The sequence below is a fragment of the Mus musculus genome, chromosome 1 (genome assembly GCF_000001635.26).
Source record: "Mus musculus strain C57BL/6J chromosome 1, GRCm38.p6 C57BL/6J".
Lineage (NCBI taxonomy): Eukaryota > Metazoa > Chordata > Mammalia > Rodentia > Muridae > Mus > Mus musculus.
In genome coordinates, this window is record NC_000067.6 from 14431947 (window position 1) to 14456128 (window position 24182).

Below are 24182 nucleotides of genomic sequence, written 5' to 3' on the forward strand. Positions count from 1 at the left end.
TAATCTGTGCCACACATTGTCCTCCCTGCGTCAGTAGTTAGGTACTGCTATGGCTTTGTTTTACAAATGCAAATCTAAAGCATGGAATGCTTAGAATCTTAATAGAAACACTAACTCCCTAAGCAGTGAGTAGGATCTCAGGCCCAACCATAATGCCTCACTAGGCAAACAAAAAACAGTAAAATTCCATCCCTGCTCAATGACAGTCAAGAGATTTTTGGTGTGCTTGATTGCTTCTTTGTGGGTCTAAGATGCATAGAAAGCTACTAGAAGTTAGTAAACCACCCAAATACAGTGTGGCATGAAATCAGAGGATCAGGAATGGAACATCCAAATAAACCAGGAATGAAAAAGCAAGGTCAGAGACAGTGGAAGGTTGTTGCAGAGGGTGGGAGTCAGCTTGTACAGAGCTTTTTCAGACACAGACCTTTCAGCCTTCACACATGCCCCTTTACACTGGGAACTTGGCCTCAACTTGCTGCCAAGTCACAGCCTTCATCATCAAACTGTGCTAGCTGCAGGTGTCGAGTGAATATGAGAGATAGGATAGAGGGAGATGGGTAGTAGTAGCAGGTACACACACACACACACACATGCATACACTTGCATACACACATGACACATACATAAACACACAATCACATGCACACACATACATGTACATACAAGCAATCGTGCACACATATGCATATACATATAATCACATGCACACACATACATGTACACACAAGCAATCGTGCACACATATGCACATACATATAACTCCACCATGATTTTATTTCCATTAAGACAAAAGACAAAGAGCTTTAGAGCAACATGGAGTCTCACCTCAGCTGAACATTAATAATCTTTGCATTTCAAGTTAGCTCCAAACTTAGCTAACTGGTGGTGAGATTTCATAAAGTCCTAGAGACGTAAAAAACAAAACAAAACAGCCAAACGAACCGTCCTCAGGTCAATTTGCCTATTCTCACTTATCCTTACACTCACACCTTGGTCTCAAGCTGCTCTCAAGTCACAGCCTCCACCATTAAAATATGAGTATGTCACCTAGACTAGTAACTTAATGCTGCCATTGAACATCTCTGACATGCAGAAATAAATTCATTGCATTAACATTATCTCATGAATCATTTGATTTTAGGATAATACCTTGGTGTATTGAACTTGACAATGGACAAGACAGAAAAAATAGAATTATCCAGACTATAAATCAAGGTGTAGGGTAAAAGGAGGCAGCAGCCTCCAGGGTAAAAAGCAGGAGTTAGGGGAGCTGGCTGGGCAGCCCGAGGCTGAGGAGCACACGCTCCCCTCCTGATTCTGTGCTTCGGAGCTGATGTGAAGCATGGCCGGCATTTGTCTTCGATGCTGTGGGAAACTAAATTATGTATGTGCATCTTGGGCTAGTTATGCTGAAAACATTATTGGGTTGTAATTATTTCAGTGACGCTCTACCTACCAAGGGAAAACTGTATGGCATGCTCTATTTTGTCCAGACAGATGTAAATGATTGAATGCATCAAGTGGGCCAGACTTTATACAGATCCATGCAAAAATAAGAAAAAAAGCCCCTACTTCATGCAGTGAGATGCTGAAGCAACTTCGGGATGTTATAGGAGAGAAGCGGCATGCTCCTCTGGTGCCATGGACACTAAAGAGCAGGGTGACCCTGACTCGGATGCTTAGTTAAGGTTACAGTCACTCAAAGAGCATGGGTAAGTTTCACATGGCTTTAACAAATCCACCCCAGAACACACATTCTCTGAAAGAGACAAATATTGTCTGCTAGCTATTTTAATTGAAAAAATGTCTCGCACAATTTTCAGACTCAAATTCTGGTGAACTATGGACTTAAATTATGGGTATCTGCATTTAAACAAAGCAAGTACTTCATCTTGGTTCTCTTTTGAAAAATAAATGTAGTTTATTTTAATTTTTGTGAAAGGATCTCACGCCCTAACCTTGGCTGGCCTGAAATGGGCTGTGTAGACTTGGTTTCCCTCAAATTCCTATGGTTCTTGGGTGCTAGAGTTAAAGGTATGTACCACCAAATCTAGCTCTTTATCCTTTCTCTTAATATTGTATGTTGGCAGGATCATCAGATCTCTCAATTCCAGGACCTTCTTGCAGCAGCCTAACTTCATAAAACATGTTAAAGTCCCTAATATAGTACCTGCTACATATTAATATCTTAAGTGTTTCCTAAATCTAAGTCTATAAAAACAAAGTGTATTTAAATTTTATTTCTCAGAAGATATATATTATCTTTAACATGTATTGATATCATTTTAAAAATGTCAATGGCTTCTGTCTTCTCTAAGATTCTGCACAGCAGATCTGAGAACAGTTCAGATTTTCTTGTTTTGCATATATCTTATTTCACATCAGGTTTCCAAATAATTTTCTTTCATATTTTTTGTGCTGTGCCACCAAATATTTTCATTAGAAAATACAGTGATGGACTATACAGGTGGTCTGAGAAACTGAATGCTGGAAAGGAGAAGGAAGATACAAGTTCAGAACGAGTGGCAAGGCAAACATGGCAAATTTCATTCATTCATATTCACTTGTATTAATCAGAGTTCCCTAGAACTCATAGAATAAATCCCCCTCTCTCTATATTTATCATATATGTATACACAATAGATAAGTATTATCTATGTAGCTATGATACATATATATGACAGATATGACATAGATGAATTAGATGAGACTAGATAGATAGATAAATTTTATTAAAATGACTTATAGGTTGTGATCTGGCTAATCTAATAATGGCTGACTGTGACTGGAAAGTCCAAAAATTCAGAAGTTTTTCAGTTCAAGAGCCTGGATGTCTTAGCTAATCTTCAATAGGCACTAGAATCCAGAATAAGCTGGCTGTAATACCAGTGAAGCAATAGACTTGTTAGCAAAAAGCTTTCTTCTTCCATGCTCTTGTCTAGGCTTCCAGCAGAACGTGTGACCCAGATTTTAAAAATGTGTCTTCCTACCTCAAAATCCAGATTAAAGGCTTATGTCTTCTTACCTCAAATTTGGGGCTAGAAGTCTCTTCATCAACTTCAAACTAAGTTCGAGAGGAGAAACCTCACAGGTGTGCTCTTTCTTTCTGGATTGTTCATTCCAGGTGTGGTCAAGTTGATAACTAAGAATAGCCATTGCACTTTGGTCATTTGTCAGATAAAAATATAAGTGTCTCAATCAAATTTGAGTTTTCCTATAAACTGACTCTTTGAAACATCTGTGACCCCTCTGCAGGTTCCCAAACTCTCCAGATTTGTTCCTGCCTGTTTGTAAAAGCATCAGATTATATACATTCACTTCTCTTATTTGCTGAGAATATCCCATCACTGGTTCCCCAGGCACAAAGCATCTTTATCATAACTGAATGGGCAGCTTTGAGCTGGCTCACCCAACACACATACATCCCATTATAAAAAGCCATTTTTGTAAGCAGTCTGTTAATTAACTATTGTTGTCTTTAAAGAAGCACTGATCATATTAACTTGTAAATGCTACTATACACACACACACATGCCCCTCCCCCCAAAGGATGGAAGGCTGCATAAGGTCTATTCCCCTTCAGTGGAATAGCTCAGGGTCTTGTCTTACAGCAACCTCTCATCAAGTACTTAACAGATTCTTATAAGTTGCTAAGATACTTAAACAAAGTAGAAAGTTCAAAATGAAAGAGTTCCTTCAATTTAAAAATAAAAAATAACCTTGAAATCTGTATACTTGGGTATCAGGAACACACTCTTACAGCCCATAATGCTTGCTACTGTTGTCAAAGTAAAGCATAATGTGCATTATTAGCTCTTGTGCTAATCTGATACTGGGGACATGTATAGAAGTTCTTCAACTTGAGTGGGTCCCACTAGGATTTGGGGTGTTTACAAAAGAGCCCAGGTGAGACACATTCAGTAAAAACCATGCCTCAAATTCTGAACTTTGATCCTTTTCCAGGCTGGCACTGTGCTGTAGGATTCTCTCTGAGATGATGTGTCAGCTGTGAGGTACAGTTTGCAGTCAGCCACATGATCAACAGACCATGCTCTCCAGTGTACACTGTACTTTGCTGTAAAGTCCACTGGAAAACATGGACTTGAGGCCAGTGTTCCCAGTCCAAGTCATGGGCTTAATGGTGGTTCACAGTTCAATATAGTAGTATCCAGGTTCCAGATTTTAACATCTGTGCCTTAGAATTACAGGCACCCACATCACATGAGTCATTTCAACCAGTAATTCCATCAGTTCCTCACCAAAACACATTGCTTTTTATATAATTTATTGAAAGTAAGCCTCAAAAAGTGAATGTGCTAATGTGTTTGCTTCATGTAAGGCTCTCTCTAGAGGGGAGAGAAAGAGTCTATATCATGTTTACAATTATTATAGATACTATGAATTTGAATGTAAGCAAGAGAGATGGATTGGTTGATGAAGTGTGTGTCATGTAGTCATAAGGATCAGAGGCCAATATCCTGCATTCATATAAAAGCTATGCACAGTAGCATCTGTAATCCCAGCATGGGGTGGCAGGTAGGATGGGGGCGGGGAAGAAATGTGCAGATTCCTAGAGCTCACTAGACAGCCAGCCTAGACAAACAGAAAGTGCTAGAGTCAGTAAGAGAATGCCTCAAAAAAATCAGGTACTAGTGATTGAAGGTCACACCTAAGGCTGATTTCTGCTCTCCACACACATATATGCATCTTCAACTTCACATAAATTTTCATTAGCACCACCATGCACACACAAAAAGAATGTGAAATGAACGCTGGGTACAATAACTCTTAATTCTAGCATTCTAGAAATCGAAGTAGAAGACTGCTCATATGTTCTAGGCTAGCCTAGGCTAGATGAGGAACTCAAAGATAGCCTGAAATTCATAGCAAATCTGTTTCAAAAGGCAAAATAAAAACATAACAAAAAGTTTATAAGACTACGTTAGTTGTCTGCAAAAAAGTTGTGTCTTGTGTTCTACTAAGACTCTACCAGGTATGCTAAATTCTATGGAAATTCATGAAAATATTTAATGAGAAAGAAACAATTCAAATATGGCACAGGGAAACTTTTAGCATTTTTTCTGATATGTTTATTGTTTGTATTACAGTTATATTTTGGAGTGTGTATGCATTTGTTAAAACTTATTAACTCACAACTATAAAGTAAACTCATTAGGGCTGGCACACACCTTTTGTCTCAGCAGTTAGAAGGTAGAGGCAGGAGGAGCTTTGTGAGTTCAAGGCTAGCCTGGTCTACATAGTGAATTTCAGGATAGTCAGAGCTACATAGTGAGACTATGTCTCAAACAAACAAAAAATAGATTCATTAATTAAGTTTTGACTTTTGGGAGATTACTGGTTGAGCTCAAGATGTTTCATGTAAGCAAGCAATCTTTCTCTAAGTCATAAAACACTCTCAAATTTGTAATCAAATATGTTTTAAAATGTGAATAGTATAGATTTACTATTCAGTCTCCCTGCCCCAAGTCTTACATTAAAATGGCTACCAAGTTTATAAACCACCCATCCAACTATCTCCTCCCATCTCGTTGCTCTACATTTTTTTTTGCTATTGAAAAAAATCAGTTACATTTTTCTGTTTTAAAACTCCAGTAGGAAGATGAGGACTGAACATTATCTTAGTCACTATTTGATTGCTGTGAACAGACACCATGAGCACAGCAAATATTCCAAAGGAAGCATTTTATTGGGGGCTTGCTTACAATTTCAGAAAGTTAGTCCATTGTCATCATGGCAGGGAGCAGGTCTACACTAAGGTGTGTGGTGCTGGATCAGTAGCTTGGAACTTTCTATAGGCAGGAGGCAGTGAAAGAGACACATAATGGGACTGGTGTGGACTTTTGAAACCTAGTGACACAAATTCTCCAACAAAGCCACACCTACTCCAACAGGGTCACATCAAGAAGGCCACACCTACTCCAACAAGGCTGCACCTTCTAATTCTTACCTAAACAGACCACCAACTAGGGACTAGGGATTCAAATCAATGAACCTATTTGGGTGTTCTCATTTAAGCTACCAAAAATATAGTCAAAGTACACACATAGTACACTTGTGTACAAATGAATCCCATCACTATGTACCATGAAAATAATCCAATAAAATAAATACACTTAAAACACAGAAAGATACAAACTATGATGGAGCCTGTTGTGTTTACCTTAGTTTTCATATTTCAGATTTGCTCAAGTGTTAGCATGTGTAGATCATTGCCTGGCGTGCTCACTGAGAAAGCCAGTTCCAGGACCTGGCTTTGATAAATAGGCACAGGTGTCAGTTTTTTGACACCTGTGGCCCCAGGGTCTCACTTTAAGAAATCATGTGTTTTGTCCTACATTATAGCATTGTCTTTAAGGTAAAACAAGAACCATTAAACACAATGGTTCCCAGCCTGGCAGTACATCAGAGGTCCCAGTCTGGGGCTCAGCCAATTGCTCCAGGGGATTTTGGTTGACAAGCAAGGTGGAGAACAACTGGATCAGTGAACAGAAGAGCTGGCTAGACAGCTCTGTGACAATTTCCTCATGATGTCATAATCATCATTACAGTGTCATAATCAGTAAGCAAGCCCATGTCTAGCTAGAAGCAATACCAACAAAAACCTATCTATTAAGTTTCTTCATCTTTGATTGCTTAGCTGCTGAGACAAGAATGAATGACTCTCAGGATAACCACCCACAAGAGGAAACAGTCCTCAGTACCCCTAAGACTCTGGAATGTAGGAGGGCTCTACCCCACAGCAGGGCTTACCACCTGCCACATTCCTTCTGTTCTGATCTAACAGATATTTGTGGGTGTTGGAAAAAAAAGAGAAAAGAAAAGAAAAGAAAAGAAAAGAAAAGAAAAGAAAAGAAAAGAAATATCCATTCCTCAAACATGGTGGAAACCAAAAAGCAAGCAATACTCCTTTGCACAGTCAGCTTTATCACCTCTCTCCTGTCTTTGTCGTCTCCTCCTCCTCCTCCATCTCCTTCTCCTCCTCCTCCTCCTTCTTTCTTCTTCTTCTTCTTCTTCTTCTTCTTCTTCTTCTTCTTCTTCTTCTTCTTCTCCTTCTCCTTCTCCTTCTCCTTCTCCTTCTCCTTCTCCTTCTCCTTCTCCTTCTCCTTCTCCTTCTCCTTCTCCTTCTCCTTCTCCTTCTTCTTCTTCTTCTTCTTCTTCTTCTTCTTCTTCTTCTTTCCTCCTCCGTCTCCTCCTCCTCCTCCTCCTTCTTCTTCCTCCTCCTTCTCCTCCTCTTCTCCTGCTCTTCCTCCCTCTCATCCTTCTCCTCTTCCTCTTCCTCCTTTTCCTCCTCTTCCTCCTCCTTCTTCCTCTTCATGGATCATATTTTTTATTGGATATTTTCTTTATTTATATTTCAAATGTTATCCCCTTTCCCGGTTTCCCTTCCTACCAGAAACACCCTATCACATCCTCCCTCCCCTTGCTTCTATGAGGGTGTTCCTTTACTTCCTCCTCCCTGCCCTCCATTCCCCTACACTGGGACATCTATAGAGCCTTCACAGGACCAAAGACCTCTCCTCCCATTGATACCTGACAAGGCCATCCTCTGCTACATATGCATCTGGAGCCATGTGTACTCCTTTGTTGATGGCTTGGTCCCTGGGAATTCTGGGTGCGTGGGTTGATAATGTTGTTCTTCCTATGGGGTGGCAAACCCCTTCAACTCCTTAAGTCCCTTCTCTAACTCCTCTGTTAGGGATCCTGGAGTCCAACAGTCGGCTGTTAACTTCTGCCTCTGTATTTGTAAGGTTCTGGCAGGGCCTCTCAGGAGACAGCCATATCAAGCTCCTTTCAGCATGTACTTCTTAGCATCCACAATAGAGTCTGGGTTTGGTAACTGCATATGGGATAAATCCCCAGGTGAGACAGTCTTTGGGTGGCCTTTCCTTTAGTCTCTGCTATATACTTTATCTCCATATTTGCTCCTGTGAGGATTTTGTTCTCTTTCTAAGAAGGACCAAAGCACTTTTTATTAAGAAAAATGTAGCTGTATAAGACACTGGACTAGCTTATATTCATGACATAAACTACCTCAAAATTCTATCATGTAATGAGAGTTAACACAGTCATTTGCTAAAATAATAACTCTTGCATGACTGCATTAGATGTGAACTTCATTCATTTCCTCAACTTGAAAGATGAACTTCCGACATCTCATATTATGCAGAATAGAACAGTTGATGTTATTACATACTAGAATCATGGGACTAGAAATGGTATAAAAGTGAAAGGACATATCTTTAAGGGGCTGGTCACTTCGAGTTTGACCATGCTCCAGTGAGTATACTGGTAAAATAAAGTGTTCCTCTTTTTCTAGTGTAAATTTTTTTTTGTGTGTGTAGAAGGCACAGGATGGGAGGGTAGATCTGGGAGGAATGCAAAGTGAGTATGATTTGGGCACATTGTATGAAATTCTCAAATACTCAGTAAAATATTATGTTGGGGAAAATGCTATTAATGAAAAACAAACAAGTAGGAATGAGGATTAGTAGAAATATTAAAAATGAAAATTTAGCTGTCTATATACTAGATAAGGCATTGCTGGAAGGCACCTTGAGTTTGACGATTGCTCTGAGGGAATCAATTAACTAGTACAGTGATACAAGAAGGTTTTAGAAATGCCTCATGTCTCTTTATAGACCAAAATATGGAGGGCAGAAAGGAGGAAGCTGCAAGCACTAATGAATAGAGCATAGAAAGCACACCACTGGGATGAGATATACAGAAGAAAGCCCCAGAGGCAAAGCACACAGAAAACTAAAGAGGTGACTACACAGAGGTTTGTGAAGGAGGCCAGCCTTTAGGAACTTTTCAGGGCTTCATCTCAATCAGGACTCAAACAAGCACAGGCTTACTGTGGGCTACACAGGGTTTATTCTTTGGTATGCTTACCTTCTTGTGCACAGCACTGTTTTTCTATCTGTGATACATGATGTGTATCCTGGCCCCGCACAGTAATCAGGCAGATAACACACTGTGCCAATCAAAACATCAAACTCAGTGCACACCCACACCTGTCACTGACACTTTGCAATTCATCTATATTACATAAGATGCTAGCAGTCCGTGCAAAAGGTCAGCCGTTGCTTAAAAGTGAAATGTGATGTTTTGGAAAGAGTATTTCATAAGGGCAAACTAAGATGCTGCCTCTAACCTCTTGTCTAAATTTCAAGTGGATCAAGAAATCACCTATAAAAAATAAACCCGGCTGGGACTCCGCCGAGAGTAGTCTGCACAGGTAAGAGTGTGGACTACAGAAGCTAACAGCTTCTGGGACAGGCAGGAGCCACAGAGCTTCTGAGGCAGCCCCCTTTTCGGGCTCCAGACATGGGGGCACCCTCCTGGCCAGAGAAAAGGTGTCCGTCCAGCCCGGGAGGGCTTTGCCTGAGCATCGCAGCAGACATCTTGGTTCCGGGATTCTGCCAAGAGTAGTCTGCACAGGTGAGAGTGTGGACTACAGAAGCTAACAGCTTCTGGGACAAGTCCTGTTTTGGGCCTTCATCTTCGGCCAGGAGGGAGGTCCGAATGCCAGATATTTGTGCACCTTCCCTGTAAGAGGAGAGGTTGCCTACAGAGAGTGCTCTGACCACTGAAACTCAGAGGAGAGATCTAGTTTCCCAGGTCTGCTGATAGAGGCTAACAGAATCACCAGAGGAACAATCTCTAAACAGAGACAACTATAACAACTAACTCCAGAGATTACCAGATGGCGGAAGGTAAATGTAAGAATCTTACTATCAGAAACCAAGACCACTCACCATCATCAGAACCCAGCACTCCCACCTTGCCCAGTCCAGGGTACCCCAACACACCCGAAAAGCTAGACCTGGATTTAAAAGCATATCTCATGATGATGGTAGAGGACATCAAGAAGGACTTTAATAACTCACTTAAAGAAATACAGGAGAACACTGCTAAGCAGGTAGAAGACCTTAAAGAGGAAGCACAAAAATCCCTTAAAGAATTGCAGGAAAACATGACCAAACAGGTGATGGAATTGAATAAAACTATCCAAGACCTAAAAAGGGAAGTAGACACAATAAAGAAAACCCAAAGTGAGGCAATGCTGGAGATAGAAACCCTAGGAAAGAAATCTGGAACCATAGATGCGAGCATCAGCAACAGAATACAAGAGATGGAAAAAATAAACTCATGAAAGTACCAGAAATATCCACCATGGGTAATTGCTGTATAGCCTTCCACTGATTCTCTGTGATTGAAAGTCCCAAAACAATCTAAGAAAAAAATGGATCGATCTGGCTACATAAAAGGTCAGAAATGGATGGGCAGAGGTCCCTAAGGTCCCCAAAGGATTCTCCATTCCACAGGCACCCTATCACAGCCAGGACCCTGAGATCACTGGTGAGTGAAATGCAGCATCAGTTCAAAAAACAAACAAACAAACAAACAAACAAACAAACAAAAAAACAAAAAACAGAGGGTCTTGTGCTAGCAGGAACAGGGACAAAGGACACCTGCCCAACCAGTGGCTGGGGTTCGTTCTGGTCAGTGCCACCCCCACACCATCTTGTGTGCAATCTCAGCTGAGGGCCCCAAGGTCCTCAGAGGACTCTCCATGCTGCAGACACCCTAGCACACAAGGGATCTTGAGATCACTGGTGAGAAGAACGCAACATCAGTTCCAAAAATCTAAGTGGGTCTTGTGCTAGCAGCAACAGGGTCAAAGGACAAAGGCAGGCCCTAGCACACCCAGAATGTTGGGATCACTGAGATCAGTCTATGCAGGAGAGCTCGTGGATGGCAGAAGCAACAGAGCTTCTTGGACAGGGTCCCTTCGGGCCTCCATCCTCAGCCAGGAGACAGAGCTGAGACCCATACCCCCTGGACACCTTTCATGCCAGAGGAGAGTCGGCCTCCAAGGAGGGCTCTGACCCCAGGATACAGGAGGTGGATCTGAGCTCCAGACTCATGTGCACCTTCCCTGCAAGAGGAGAGCTTGCCTGCCTAGAGTGTTCTGACCACTGGGATGCAGAGAATTGGTCTCCCAGGAGTGATGATAGAGGCTAAAGAATCACAGGAGGAACAAGCTCCAGTCAGAGTCAGCTAGAACATCTAACACCAGAGATTACCAGATGGCAAAAGGCAAACAAAAGAATCTTACTAACAGAAACCAAGATCACTGGGCATCATCAGAGCCCAGTATGCCCACCACAGCCAGTCCTGGATAACCCAACACACCTGAAAAGCAAGATTCGGATCTAAAGTCATATCTCATAATGCTGGTAGAGGATTTTAAGAAGTGCATTACTAGCTCACTTAAAGAAATACAGGAGAACTCTGCTAAACAGGTTGAAGTCCTTAAAGAGGAATCACAAAATCCCTTAAAGAATTACAGGAAAACACAACCAAGCAGGTGATGGAATTGAACAAAACCATCCAAGATCTAAAAAGGGAAGTAGAAACAATAAAGAAAACCCAAAAGGGAGACAACTCTGGAGATAGAAACGCTAGGAAAGAAATCAGGAACCATAGATTCGAGCATCAGCAACGGATTACAAGAGATGGAAGAGAGAATCTCAGGTACAGAAGAAGACAAAGAGAACATGGGCACAATAATCAAAGAAAATGCTAAAGGCAAAAAGATCCTAACCTAAAACATCCAGGAAATCCAGGACACAATGAGAAGACCAAACCTATAGATAATAGGTATAGGTGAGAATGATGATTTTCAACTTTAAGGGCCAGTAAATATCTTCAACAAAATTATAGAAGAAAATTTCCCTAACCTAAAGAAAGAGATGCTCATGAACACACAAGCAGCCTACAGAACTCCAAATTGACTGGACCAGAAAAGAAATTTCTCCCAACATATAATAATCAGAAGAACAAATTCACTAAATAAAGATAAATAGAATATTAAAAGCAGTAAGGGGAAAAGGTCAAGTAACATATAAAGGCAGACCTATTAGAATTACACCAGACTCCTCACCAGAGACTACGTAAGTCAGAAGATCCTACACAAACCCTAAGAGAACACAAAAGCCAGCCCAGGCTACTATACCTAGCAAAACTCTCAATTACCATTGATGGAGAAACCAAAGTATTCAAAAACTAATGACAAAACTAAATTCACACAATATTTTTCCACAAATCCAGCCATTCAGAGGATAATAATGGGAAAACACCAACACAAGGAAGGAAACTACGCCCTAGAAAAGGCAAGAGAGTAATCCTTCAATAAAACTAAAAGAAGACAGCCACAAGAACAGAGTCCCAACTCTAACATTAAAAATACCAGGAAGCAACAATTATTTCTCCTTAATATCTCTTAATATCAATAGACTCAATTCTTCAATAAAAAGACATAGACTAACAGACTGGCTACATAAACAGGATCCAACTTTTTGCTGCTTATAGGAAACAACTCAGGGACAAAGACAGACACTACCTCAGGGTAAAAGGCTGGAAAATAATTTTCCAAGCAAATGGTCTGAAGAAACAAGCTGGAGTAGCCATTCTAATATTGAATAAAATTGACTTCCAACCCAAAATCATCAAAAAAGACAAGGAGGGGCACTTCATACTCATCAAAGGTAAAATCTTCCAAGATGACTCTCAATTTTGATTATCTATGCTCCAAATGCAAGAGCATCCATATTCCTTAAAGAAACTATAGTAAATCTCAAAGCACATATTGCACCTCACACAATAATAGTGGAAGAATTCAGCACCCCACTTTCATCAATTGACAGATCCTGGAAACAGAAACTAAACAGAGACACATTGAAACTTATGAAGTTATGAAAGAAATGGGCTTAACAGATATCTACAGAAAATTTTATCCTAAAACAAAAGGATATATTTTCTTCTCAGCACTACATGGTACCTCCTCCAATATTGACCATATAATTTGTCACAAAACAGGCTTCCACAGATACAAAAATATTGAAATTATCCCATGATTCCTATCAGATCACTACTGACTAAGCCTGATCTTCAATAACAACATAAATAATAGAAATCCAATATTCACGTGGAAGCTGAAGAACACTCTACTCAATGATACCTTGGTCAAGGAAGAAATAAAGAAAGAAATTAAAGACTTTTTAGAGTTTAATGAAAATGAAGCCATAAAATACCCAAACTTATGGGACAAAATAAAAGCACCCCTAGAAGGAAAATACATAGGTCTGAGTGCCTTCAAAAAGAAACTAGAGAGAGCATACACTAGCAGCTTAACAGCACACCTAAAAGCTGTAGAACAAAAGGAAACAAATTCACCCAAGAGGAGTAGATGGCAAGAAATAATCAAATCACTTTCCACTATCAACAAGATAGATATACTCTTAGCCAGACTCACTAGAGGGCACAGGGACAGTATATTAATTAAATCAGAAATGGAAAGGGAGACATAACAACATAACCTGAGGAAATCCAAAACACCATCAGATCCTACTACAAAAAGCTATACTCAACAAAACTGGAAAACCTGGATGAAATGGACAAATTTCTAGACAGATACCAGGCACCAAAGTTAAATCAGAATCAGATTAATGACATAAAGAGTCACATATCCCCTAAAGAAATAGAAGCAGTCATTAATAGTCTCCCAACCAAAAAAAGCCCAGGACCACATGGGGTTACTGCAGAGTTCTATCAGACCTTCAGAGAAGATCTAATCCCAGTTCTTAACAAACTGTTCCACAAAATAGAAACAGAAGGTACTCTGCCCAATTCATTCTATGAAGTCATAATTACTCTGATACCTAAACCACAGAAATACCCAACAAAGATAGAGAACTTCAATCCAACTTCCCTTATGAATATCGATGCAAAAATACTCAATAAAATCCTAGCAAACCCAATCCAAGTATATATCAAAATGATCATCCATCATGACCAAGTAGGCATCATCCCAAGGATACGGGGATGGTTTCATATATGGAAATCCATTAACGTAATCCACTATATAAACAAACTCAAAGACAAAAACCACATGATCATCTCTTTTGATGCAAAACATTTGACAAAGTCCAACACCCATTCATGATAAAAGTCTTGGAAAGATCAGGAATTCAAGGCCCATACCTAAACATGATAAAAGCAATCTACAGCAAACCAATAGTCAACATCAAACTAAATGGAGAGAAGCTGGAAGTAATCCCACTAAAATCAGGGACTAGACAAGGCTGCCCACTTTCTCCCTACCTATTCAATATAGTACTGGAAGTCCTAGCCAGAGCAATTAGACAACAAAAGGACATCAAGGGAATACAAATTGGAAAGGAAGAAATCAAAATATCACTATTTGCAGATGATAGGATAGTATATATAAGTGATCCTAAAAATTACACTAGATGTGGGAAGCCGCAAACGCCATTATAAGATGGCGCTGGCTACCACTGGCCACCACCCATGATTATGGGTAAACAACCAATGTGCGCATGTGCATAAGAGTTTTTTTGCCGAGTCACTGCCTGTTCCGACGCATAGTAATGAGGTACTGGTAGCATAACCAATCAGATATGGACATGTCACTCCTAGGCCTATATAAGCAGCACCATTTCTGGGCTCAGGGTCTTTCGCCTATGCAGTCAATGCTCTCCCAATAAACGTGTGCAGAAGTATCCTATTGTGGCATCGTTCTTGCTGGCAAGTCAGGTGCTCACAGCTAGAGAACTCCTAGATCTGATAAACAGCTTCAGTGAAATCTCTGAACAAAGAAATCAAAGAAGATCTCAGAAGATGGAAAGATCTCCCATGCTCATGGATTGGCAGGATCAATATAGTAAAAATGGCTATCTTGGTGAAAGCAATCTACAGATTCAATGTTATCCCCATCTAAATTCCAACTCAATTATTGAACGGATTAGAAAGGGCAATTTTCAAATTCTTTTGGAATAACAAAAAACCTAGGATAGCAAAAACTCTTCTCAATAATAAAATAACTTCTGGTGGAATCACCATGTCTGACCTAAACCTGTATCACAGAGCAATTGTGATAAAAATTGTATGATACTGGTACAGCAACAGACAGATAGATCAAGGGAATAGAACTGAAGACCCAGAAATGAACCCACACACCTATGGTCACTTAATCTTTGACAAGGAAGCTAAAACCATCCAGTAGAAAAAAGGCATTTTCAACAAATAGTGCTGGCACAACTGGCGCTTATCTTGTAGAAGAATGCAAATTGATCCATTCTTATCTCCTTGTTCTAAAGTCAAGTCTATGTGGATCAAGGAACTCCACATAAAACCAGAGACACTAAAACTTATAGAGGAGAAAGTGGGGAAAAGCCTTGAAGACAGGGGAACAGGGGAAAAATTCCTGAACAGAACAGCAATGGCTTGTGCTGTAAGATAGAGAATTGACAAATGGGACCTCATTAAATTGCAATACATCTGTAAGGCAAAAGACACTGTCAATAAGACAAAAAGGCTACCAACAGATTGGGCAAGGATCTTTACCAATCCTAAATCAGATAGGGGACTAATATGTAATATATATAAAGAGCTCAAGAAGGTGGATTCCAGAAAACCAAAATCAAATAACCCCATTAAAAGATGAGGCTCGAGACAACCGGCCACCTTCCTGGTGAGAGCACAGGGGTCCGCCCGGCCCGAGAGGTTTCTGCCTCAGGCTCCGGCGGGAGCCACCTTAGTTCCGGGACTCCGAGGAGGGCAGGCTGCATGGGTGAGGGTGTGGAATACAGAGGCCAGCAGTTTCTGGGACAGGTGAGAGACAGAGCTTCTGAGGCAGCGCCATCTTCAGCTCCAGACAACCGGCCACCTTCCTGGCCAAAGCAACACAGCTTCTGGGAAAGATCCTGTTTTGGGCCTTCATCTTCAGCCAAGAGGAGGTCCAAACACCAGATAACTGTGCACCTTCCCTGAAAGAGGAGAGCTTGCCTGCAGAGACTGCTCTGACCACTGAAACTCAGAGGAGAGAGCTAGTCTCCCACGTCTGCTGCTAGAGGGTAACAAAATCACCAGAGGAACAATCTCTAAACAAAGACAACTATAACAACTAACTCCAGAGATTGCCAGATGGCGAAAGGTAAACGTAAGAATCCTACTAACAGAAACCAGGACCACTCACCATCATCAGAACCCAGAACGCCCACTTCGCCCAGTCCAGGGCACCCTAACACACCTGAAAAGCTAGACCTGGATTTAAAAGTATATCTCATGATGATGGTAGAGGACATAAAGAAGGAATGTAATAACTCACTTAAAGAAATACAGGAGAACACTGCTAAAGAGTTACAAGTCCTTAAAGAAAAAAAGGAAAACACAACCAAACAGGTAGAAGTCCTTATAGAAAAACAGGAAAACACATCCAAACAGGTGATGGAAATGAACAAAACCATACTAGACCTAAAATAGGGAAGTAGACACAATAAAGAAAACCCAAAGTGAGGCAAGGCTGGAGATAGAAACCCTAGGAAAGAAATCTGGAACCATAGATGCCAGCATCAGCAACAGAATACAAGAGATGGAAGAGAGAATCTCAGGTGCAGAAGATTCCATAGAGAACATCGGCACAACAATCAAAGAAAATGGAAAATGCAAAAAGATCCTAACTCAAAATATCCAGGAAATCCAGGACACAATGAGAAGACCAAACCTACGCATAATAGGAGTGGATGAGAATGAAGATTTTCAACTCAAAGGACCAGCAAACATCTTCAACAAAATTATTGAAGAAAACTTCCCAAATATAAAGAAAGAGATGCTGATGAAGATACAAGAAGCCTACAGAACTCCAAATAGACTGGACCAGAAAAGAAATTACTCCCGACACATAATAATCAGAACAACAAATGCACTAAATAAAGATAGAATACTAAAAGCAGTAAGCGAAAAAGGTCAAGTAACATATAAAGGCAAGCCTATCAGAATTACACCAGATTTTTCACCAGAGACTATGAAAGCCAGAAGAGCCTGGACAGATGTTATACAGACACTAAGAGAACACAAATTCCAGCCCAGGCTACTATACCCAGCCAAACTCTCAATTACCATAGATGGAGAAACCAAAGTATTCCACGACAAAACTAAATTCACCCATTATCTCTCCACGAATCCAGCCCTTCAAAGGATAATAACAGAAAAAAACCAATACAAGGACGGGAACCACGCCCTAGAAAAAACAAGAAGATAATCCCTCAACAAAACTAAAAGAAGACAGCCACAAGAACAGAATGTCAACTTTAACAAAAAAACAACAGGAAGCAACAATTACTTTTCCTTAATATCTCTTAATATCAATGGTCTCAACTCACCAATAAAAAGACATAGACTAACAAACTGGCTACACAAACAACACCCAACATTTTGCTGCTTACAGGAAACTCATCTCAGAGAAAAAGATAGACACTACCTCAGAATGAAAGGCTGGAAAACAATTTTCCAAGCAAATGGTATGAAGAAACAAGCTGGAGTAGCCATCCTAATATCTGATAAGATTGACTTCCAACCCAAAATCATCAAAAAAGACAAGGAGGGGCACTTCATACTCATCAAAGGTAAAATTCTCCAAGAGGAACTCTCAATTCTGAATATCTATGCTCCAAATACAAGGGCAGCCACATTCACTAAAGAAACTTTAGTAAAGCTCAAAGCACACATTGCACCTCACACAATAATAGTGGGAGACTTCAACACACCACTTTCATCAATGGACAGATTATGGAAACAGAAACTAAACAGGGACACACTGAAACTAACAGAAGTGATGAAACAAATGGACTTAACAGATATCTACAGAACATTTTATCCTAAAACAAAAGGATATACCTTCTTCTTAGCACCTCATGGTACCTTCTCTAAAATTGACCACATAATTGGTCACAAAACAAGCCTCAACATACACAAAAATATTGAAATTGTCCCATGCATCCTATCAGATCACCATGGACTAAGGCTGATCTTCAATAACAAAATAAATAATAGAAAGCCAACAGTCACGTGGAAACTGAACAACACTCTTCTCAATGATACCTTGGTCAAGGAAGGAATAAAGAAAGAAATTAAGGACTTTTTGGAGTTTAATGAAAATGAAGCCACAACATTCCCAAACTTATGGGACACAATAAAAGCATTCCTAAGAGGAAAACTCATAGCTCTGAGTGCCTCCAAAAAGAAACTGGAGAGAGCACACATTAGCAGCTTGACAACACACCTAAAAGGTCTAGAAGAAAAGGAAGCAAATTCAGCCACGAGGAGTAGAAGCAGGAAATAATCAAACTCAGGGGTGAAATCAACCAAGTGGAAACAAGAAGAACTATTCAAAGAATCAACCAATCAAGGAGCTGGTTCTTTGAGAAAATCAACAAGATAGATAAACCCTTAGCCAGACTCACTAGAGTGCACAGGGAAAGCATCCTAATTAACAAAATCAGAACTGAAAAGGGAGACATAACAACAGATCCTGAAGAAATCCAAAATACCATCAGATCCTTCTACAAAAGGCTATACTCAACAAAACTGGAAAACCTGGATGAAATGGACAAGTTTCTAGACAGATACGAGGTACCAAAGCTAAATCAAGATCAGGTTAATGATCTCAACAGTCCTATATCCCCTAAAGAAATAGAAGCAGTCATTAATAGTCTCCCAGCCAAAATAGCCCAGGACCAGATGGGTTTAGTGCAGAGTTCTATCAGACCTTCAAAAAAGACCTAATTCCAGTTCTTCACAAACTATTCCACAAAATAGAAACGGAAGGTACTCTACCCAACTCATTCTATGAAGCCACAATTACTCTGATACCTAAACCACAAAAAGACCCAACAAAGATATAGAACTTCAGACCAATTTCCCTTATCAATATCGATGCAAAAATCCTCAATAAAGTTCTTGCTAACCGAATCCAAGAACACATCAAAACAATCATCCATCCTGACCAAGTAGGTTTCATGCCAGGGATGCAGGGATGGTTCAATATACGGAAATCCATCAATGTAATCCAGTATATAAACAAACTCAAAGACAAAAACCACATGATCGTCTCCTTAGATGCTGAGAAAGCATTTGACAAAATCCAACATCCATTCATGATAAAAGTCTTGGAAAGATCAGGAATTCAAGGCCCATACCTAAACATGATAAAAGCAATCTACAGCAAACCGATAGCCAACATCAAAGTAAATGGTGAGAAGCTGGAAGCAATCCCACTAAAATCAGGGACTAGACAAGGCTGTCCACTTTCGCCCTACCTATTCAACATTGTACTTGAAGTCCTAGCCAGAGCAATTAGACAACAAAAGGAGATCAAGGGGATACAAATTGGAAAGGAAGAAGTCAAAATATCACTTTTTGCAGATGATATGATAGTATATATAAGTGACCCTAAAAATTCCACCAGAGAACTCCTAAGCCTGATAAACAGTTTCAATAAAGTAGCTGGATATAAAATTAACTCAAACAAGTCAATGGCCTTTTTGTACACAAAGGATAAACAGGCTGAGAAATTAGGGAAACAACACCCTTCTCAATAGTCACAAATAATATAAAATACCTTGCAGTGACTCTAACTAAGGAAGTGAAAGATCTGTATGATAAGAACTTCAAGTCTCTAAAGAAAGAAATTAAAGAAGATCTCAGAAGATGGAAAGATCTCCCATGCTCATGGATTGGCAGGATCAACATTGTAAAAATGGCCATCTTGTCAAAAGCAATCTACAGATTCAATGCAATCCCCATCAAAATTCCAACTCAATTCTTCAACGAATTAGAAAGGGCAATCGGCAGATTCATCTGGAATAACAAAAAACCGAGGATAGCAAAAACTCTTCTCAAGGATAAAAGAACCTCTGGTGGAATCACCATGCCGGACTTAAACTGTACTACAGAGCAATTGTGATCAAAACTGCATGGTACTGGTATAGTGACAGACAAGTAGACCAATGGAATAGAATTGAAGACCCAGAGATGAATCCACACACCTATGGTCACTTGATCTTTGACAAGGGAGCTAAAACCATCCAGTGGAAAAAAGAGAGCATTTTCAACAAATGGTGCTGGCACAACTGGCAATTATCATGTAAAAGAATGGGAATTGATCCATTTCTATCTCTTTGTACTAAGGTCAAATCTAAGTGGATTAAGGAACTCCACATAAAACCAGAGACACTGAAACTTATAGAGGAGAAAGTAGGGAAAAGCCTCGAAGATATGGGTACAGGGGGAAAATTCCTGAATAGAACAGCAATGCCTTGTGCTGTAAGATCAAGAATCGATAAATGGGACCTCATAAAATTGCAAAGCTTCTGCAAAGCAAAAGACACCGTCAATAAGACAAAAAGGCCACCAACAGATTGGGAAAGGATCTTTACCTATCCCAAATCAGATAGGGGACTAATATCCAATATATATAAAGAACTCAAGAAGGTGGACTCCAGAAAATCAAATAACCCCATTAAAAAATGGGGCTCAGAACTGAACAAAGAATTCTCACCTGAGGAATACCGAATGGCAGAGAAGCACCTGAAAAAATGTTCAACATCCTTAATCATCAGGGAAATGCAAATCAAAACAACACTGAGATTCCACTTCACTCCAGTCAGAATGGCTAAGATCAAAAACTCAGGTGACAGCAGATGCTGGCGAGGATGTGGAGAAAGGGGAACACTCCTCCATTGTTGGTGGGATTGCAAGCTTGTACAACCACTCTGGAAATCAGTCTGGCGGTTCCTCAGAAAATTGGACATAGTACTACCGGAGGATCCTGCAATACCTCTCCTGGGCATATATCCAGAAGATGTCCCAACCGGTAAGAAGAACACATGCTCCACTATGTTCATAGCAGCCTTGTTTACAGTAGCCAGAAGCTGGAAAGAACCCAGATGCCCCTCAACAGAGGAATGGATACAGAAAATGTGGTACATTTACACAATGGAATACTACTCAGCTATTAAAAAGAATGAATTTATGAAATTCCTAGGCAAATGGATGGACCTGGAGGGTATCATCCTGAGTGAAGTAACCCAATCACAAAGAAACTCGCACAATATGTACTCACTGATAAGTGGATATTAGCCCAGAAACTTAGGATACCAAAGATATAAGATACAACTTGCCAAATGCATGAAATTCAAGAAGAACGAAGACCAAAGTGTGGACACCTTACCCTTTCTTAGAAATGGGAACAAAACACCCATAGAAGGAGTTACAGAGACAAAATTTGGAGCTGTGACGAAAGGATGGACCATCTAGTGATTGCCATATGCAGGGATCCATCCTGTAATCAGCTTCCAAATGCTGACACCATTGCATACACTAGCAAGATTTTGCTGAAAGGACCCAGATATAGCTCTCTCTTGTGAGACTATGCCGGGGCCTAGCAAACACAGAAGTGGATGATCACAGTCAGCTATTGGATGGGTCACACGGCCCCCAATGCAGGAGCTAGAGATATTACCCAAGGAGCTAAAGGGAACTGCAACCCTATAGGTGGAACAACAATATGAACTAACCAGTACCTGGGAGCTCTTGTCTTTCGCTGCATATGTATCAAAAGATTGCCTAGTTGGCCATCACTGCAAAGAGAGTCCCATTGGACTTGCAAACTTTATATGCCCCAGTACAGGGGAACACCAGGGCCAAAAAGGGGGAGTGGGTGGGTAGGGGATTGGGGGAGTGGGTATGGGGGACCTTTGGGATAGCATTGAAAATGTAAACGAGGAAAATACCTAATTAAAAAAAATAAAAAAAATAAAAGTCAACTTTTAGAATACAAAAAAAAAAAAGAATTTGGAATAAAGTCTAAAATGACAGAAAAAAAAAAAGATGAGGCTCTGAGCTAAACAAAAAATTCTCACATGAGGAATACCGAATGTCTGAGATACACCTGAAAAAATGTTCAGCATCCTTAATCATCAGGGAAATGCAAATCAAAACAACCCTGAGATTCCACCTCATACCAGTCAGAATGCCTAAGATCAAAAACTCAGGTGACAGCAGATGCTGGCGAGGATGTGGAGAAAGGGGAACACTCCTCCATTGTTGGTGGGATTGCAAGCTTGTACAACCACTCTGGAAATCAGTCTGGCGGTTCCTCAGAAAACTGGACATAGTACTACCGGAAGATCCAGCAATACCTCTCCTCGGCATATACCCAGAAGATATTCCAACCGGTAATAAGGACACATGCTCCACTATGTTCATAGCAGCCTTATTTATAATAGCCAGAAGCTTGAAAGAGCCCAGATGTCCCTCAACAGTTGAATGGATAGAGAAAATGTGGCACATTTACACAATGGAGTACTACTCAGCAATTAAAAACTATGAATTTATGAAAATTCTTAGGCAAATGGATGCATATGGAGGATATCATCCTGAGTGAGGTAACCCAATCACAAAAGAACACACATGATATGTACTCACTGATAAGTGGATATTATCCCAGAAACTTAGAATATCCAAGATACAATTTGCAAAACACATGAAACTCAAGAAGAAGGAACACCAAAGTGTGGATACTTCATTCCTTCTTAGAATGGGGAACAAAATACAGAGACAAGAGACAAAGTAGTTACAGAGACAAAGTTTGAAGCTAAGAAGGAAGGAAAGACCGTCCAGAGACTGCCCCACCTGGGGATCCATCCTATATACAACCACCAAACCCAGACACTATTGCATATGCCTGAAAGATTTTGCTGACAGGGCCCTGACATAGCTCTCTCTTGTGAGTCTATACCAATGCCTGGCAAATACATAAGTGGATGCTCACAGTCATCTATTGTTTGGAACACAGGGTCCCTAATGAAGGAGCTAGAGAAAGTACCCACAGAGCTACAGGTGTCTGCAACCCTGTAGGAGGAACAATGATACGAACTAACCAGTACCCCCTTAGCTGTGTCTCTAGTTGCATATGTAGCAGAGGATGTCCTAGTTGGCCATCAATAGGAGGAGAGAAAATATCTAATAAAAAAGTTCAGAAATGCATATGATTGACAATAAAACACAATATTATTTTACAAGGCTAATATGAACATATCAGGATTAATAAAAAAACTCATAGGAGAAAAGCCAAATGATAAAATGAGAGAGAGAAAAGGAGCACCTCGCCTTCAAACACTATGAATTCCACTAACAACAGTGAACATAAATGGTTGGACTTTGTCCCATGCTCCTGGTGAGTTCCACAAAAACTTTGTTACATACAATCCTTAAAACCTAGGTAGTAGCTCCAATTATCTGAAGTACATACACAAGGGTACAGAGGCATCAAAAATGAAATCATTGTCCCAAGGCCACCAGGCTAGTAAGTAAAGGTGTGTAAGTAAAGTGGTGGTTCCATAGAGTTTACTAGTAAGGGCTAAGTTCACTTCCTCTCCTACCTATAGAAAGACACACTACAGCACATCAAAGCTCAATCTTTCCAGGCTCAGACAAAGACTGAAAATGTTCTAAGTCACTCCTTACTTGGTTACTCTGGTGTACTGCTGCTGAAATATATATAGTCACATCCTACCAAGGCAACCCAACAATTTGATTTCTGGTCATTTATCACACATATGTACATATGCATGACTGCTGACTTGTGGTTATTGCTCCTGTAGGGTTTTTTTTTTAAATGAACACAAAACAGTGGGGAATATCCACATGCCTGCCCATCGTGAAGGCACAGTCTTTGAGTGGAATATTATGTAACTGTCAAAGAAAGCAGTGTTCTATCAACTGATATAGAATAATCACTGATATATAGCAAGCCCAAGAATCAAGTACAAATATATATATATATCATATGGTCTAGGGAGAAGATACTAATTTTAAATCTTAGTAAGAGTTACCTTCCAACACAAACTATAGACATATGAGTATACCCCATCCTTTAAGGTAAGGTAAAATGGCAGCCCATAAATGCAGGATTGTAAGGCTGCACTCTGCCTAGTTTTGTCCATTACATCATCACGCACAGATGGCAGGGTTTGTGAGTGTCAGTGAGTACAGCTTTTGGTCCCAGAGGCCACCTGCTCAGCAGTTCCAGCAGCTGTGTAGGAGGATGAGCTAGCTTCAATGCCATCCTGTTTTTGTTCTTCAGCTTCTGGGTCATCTTCTCTGACTGTTTCTCTCAACTATTCAAAGACCAGTGTGCCATCACTGCTGTCCCTCGGGCCTTCAGTGACCTTTGGAAGTATATGGAGCTCATAAGAACAATGGGGCTTTTAAAAGGGCACCATTTATGG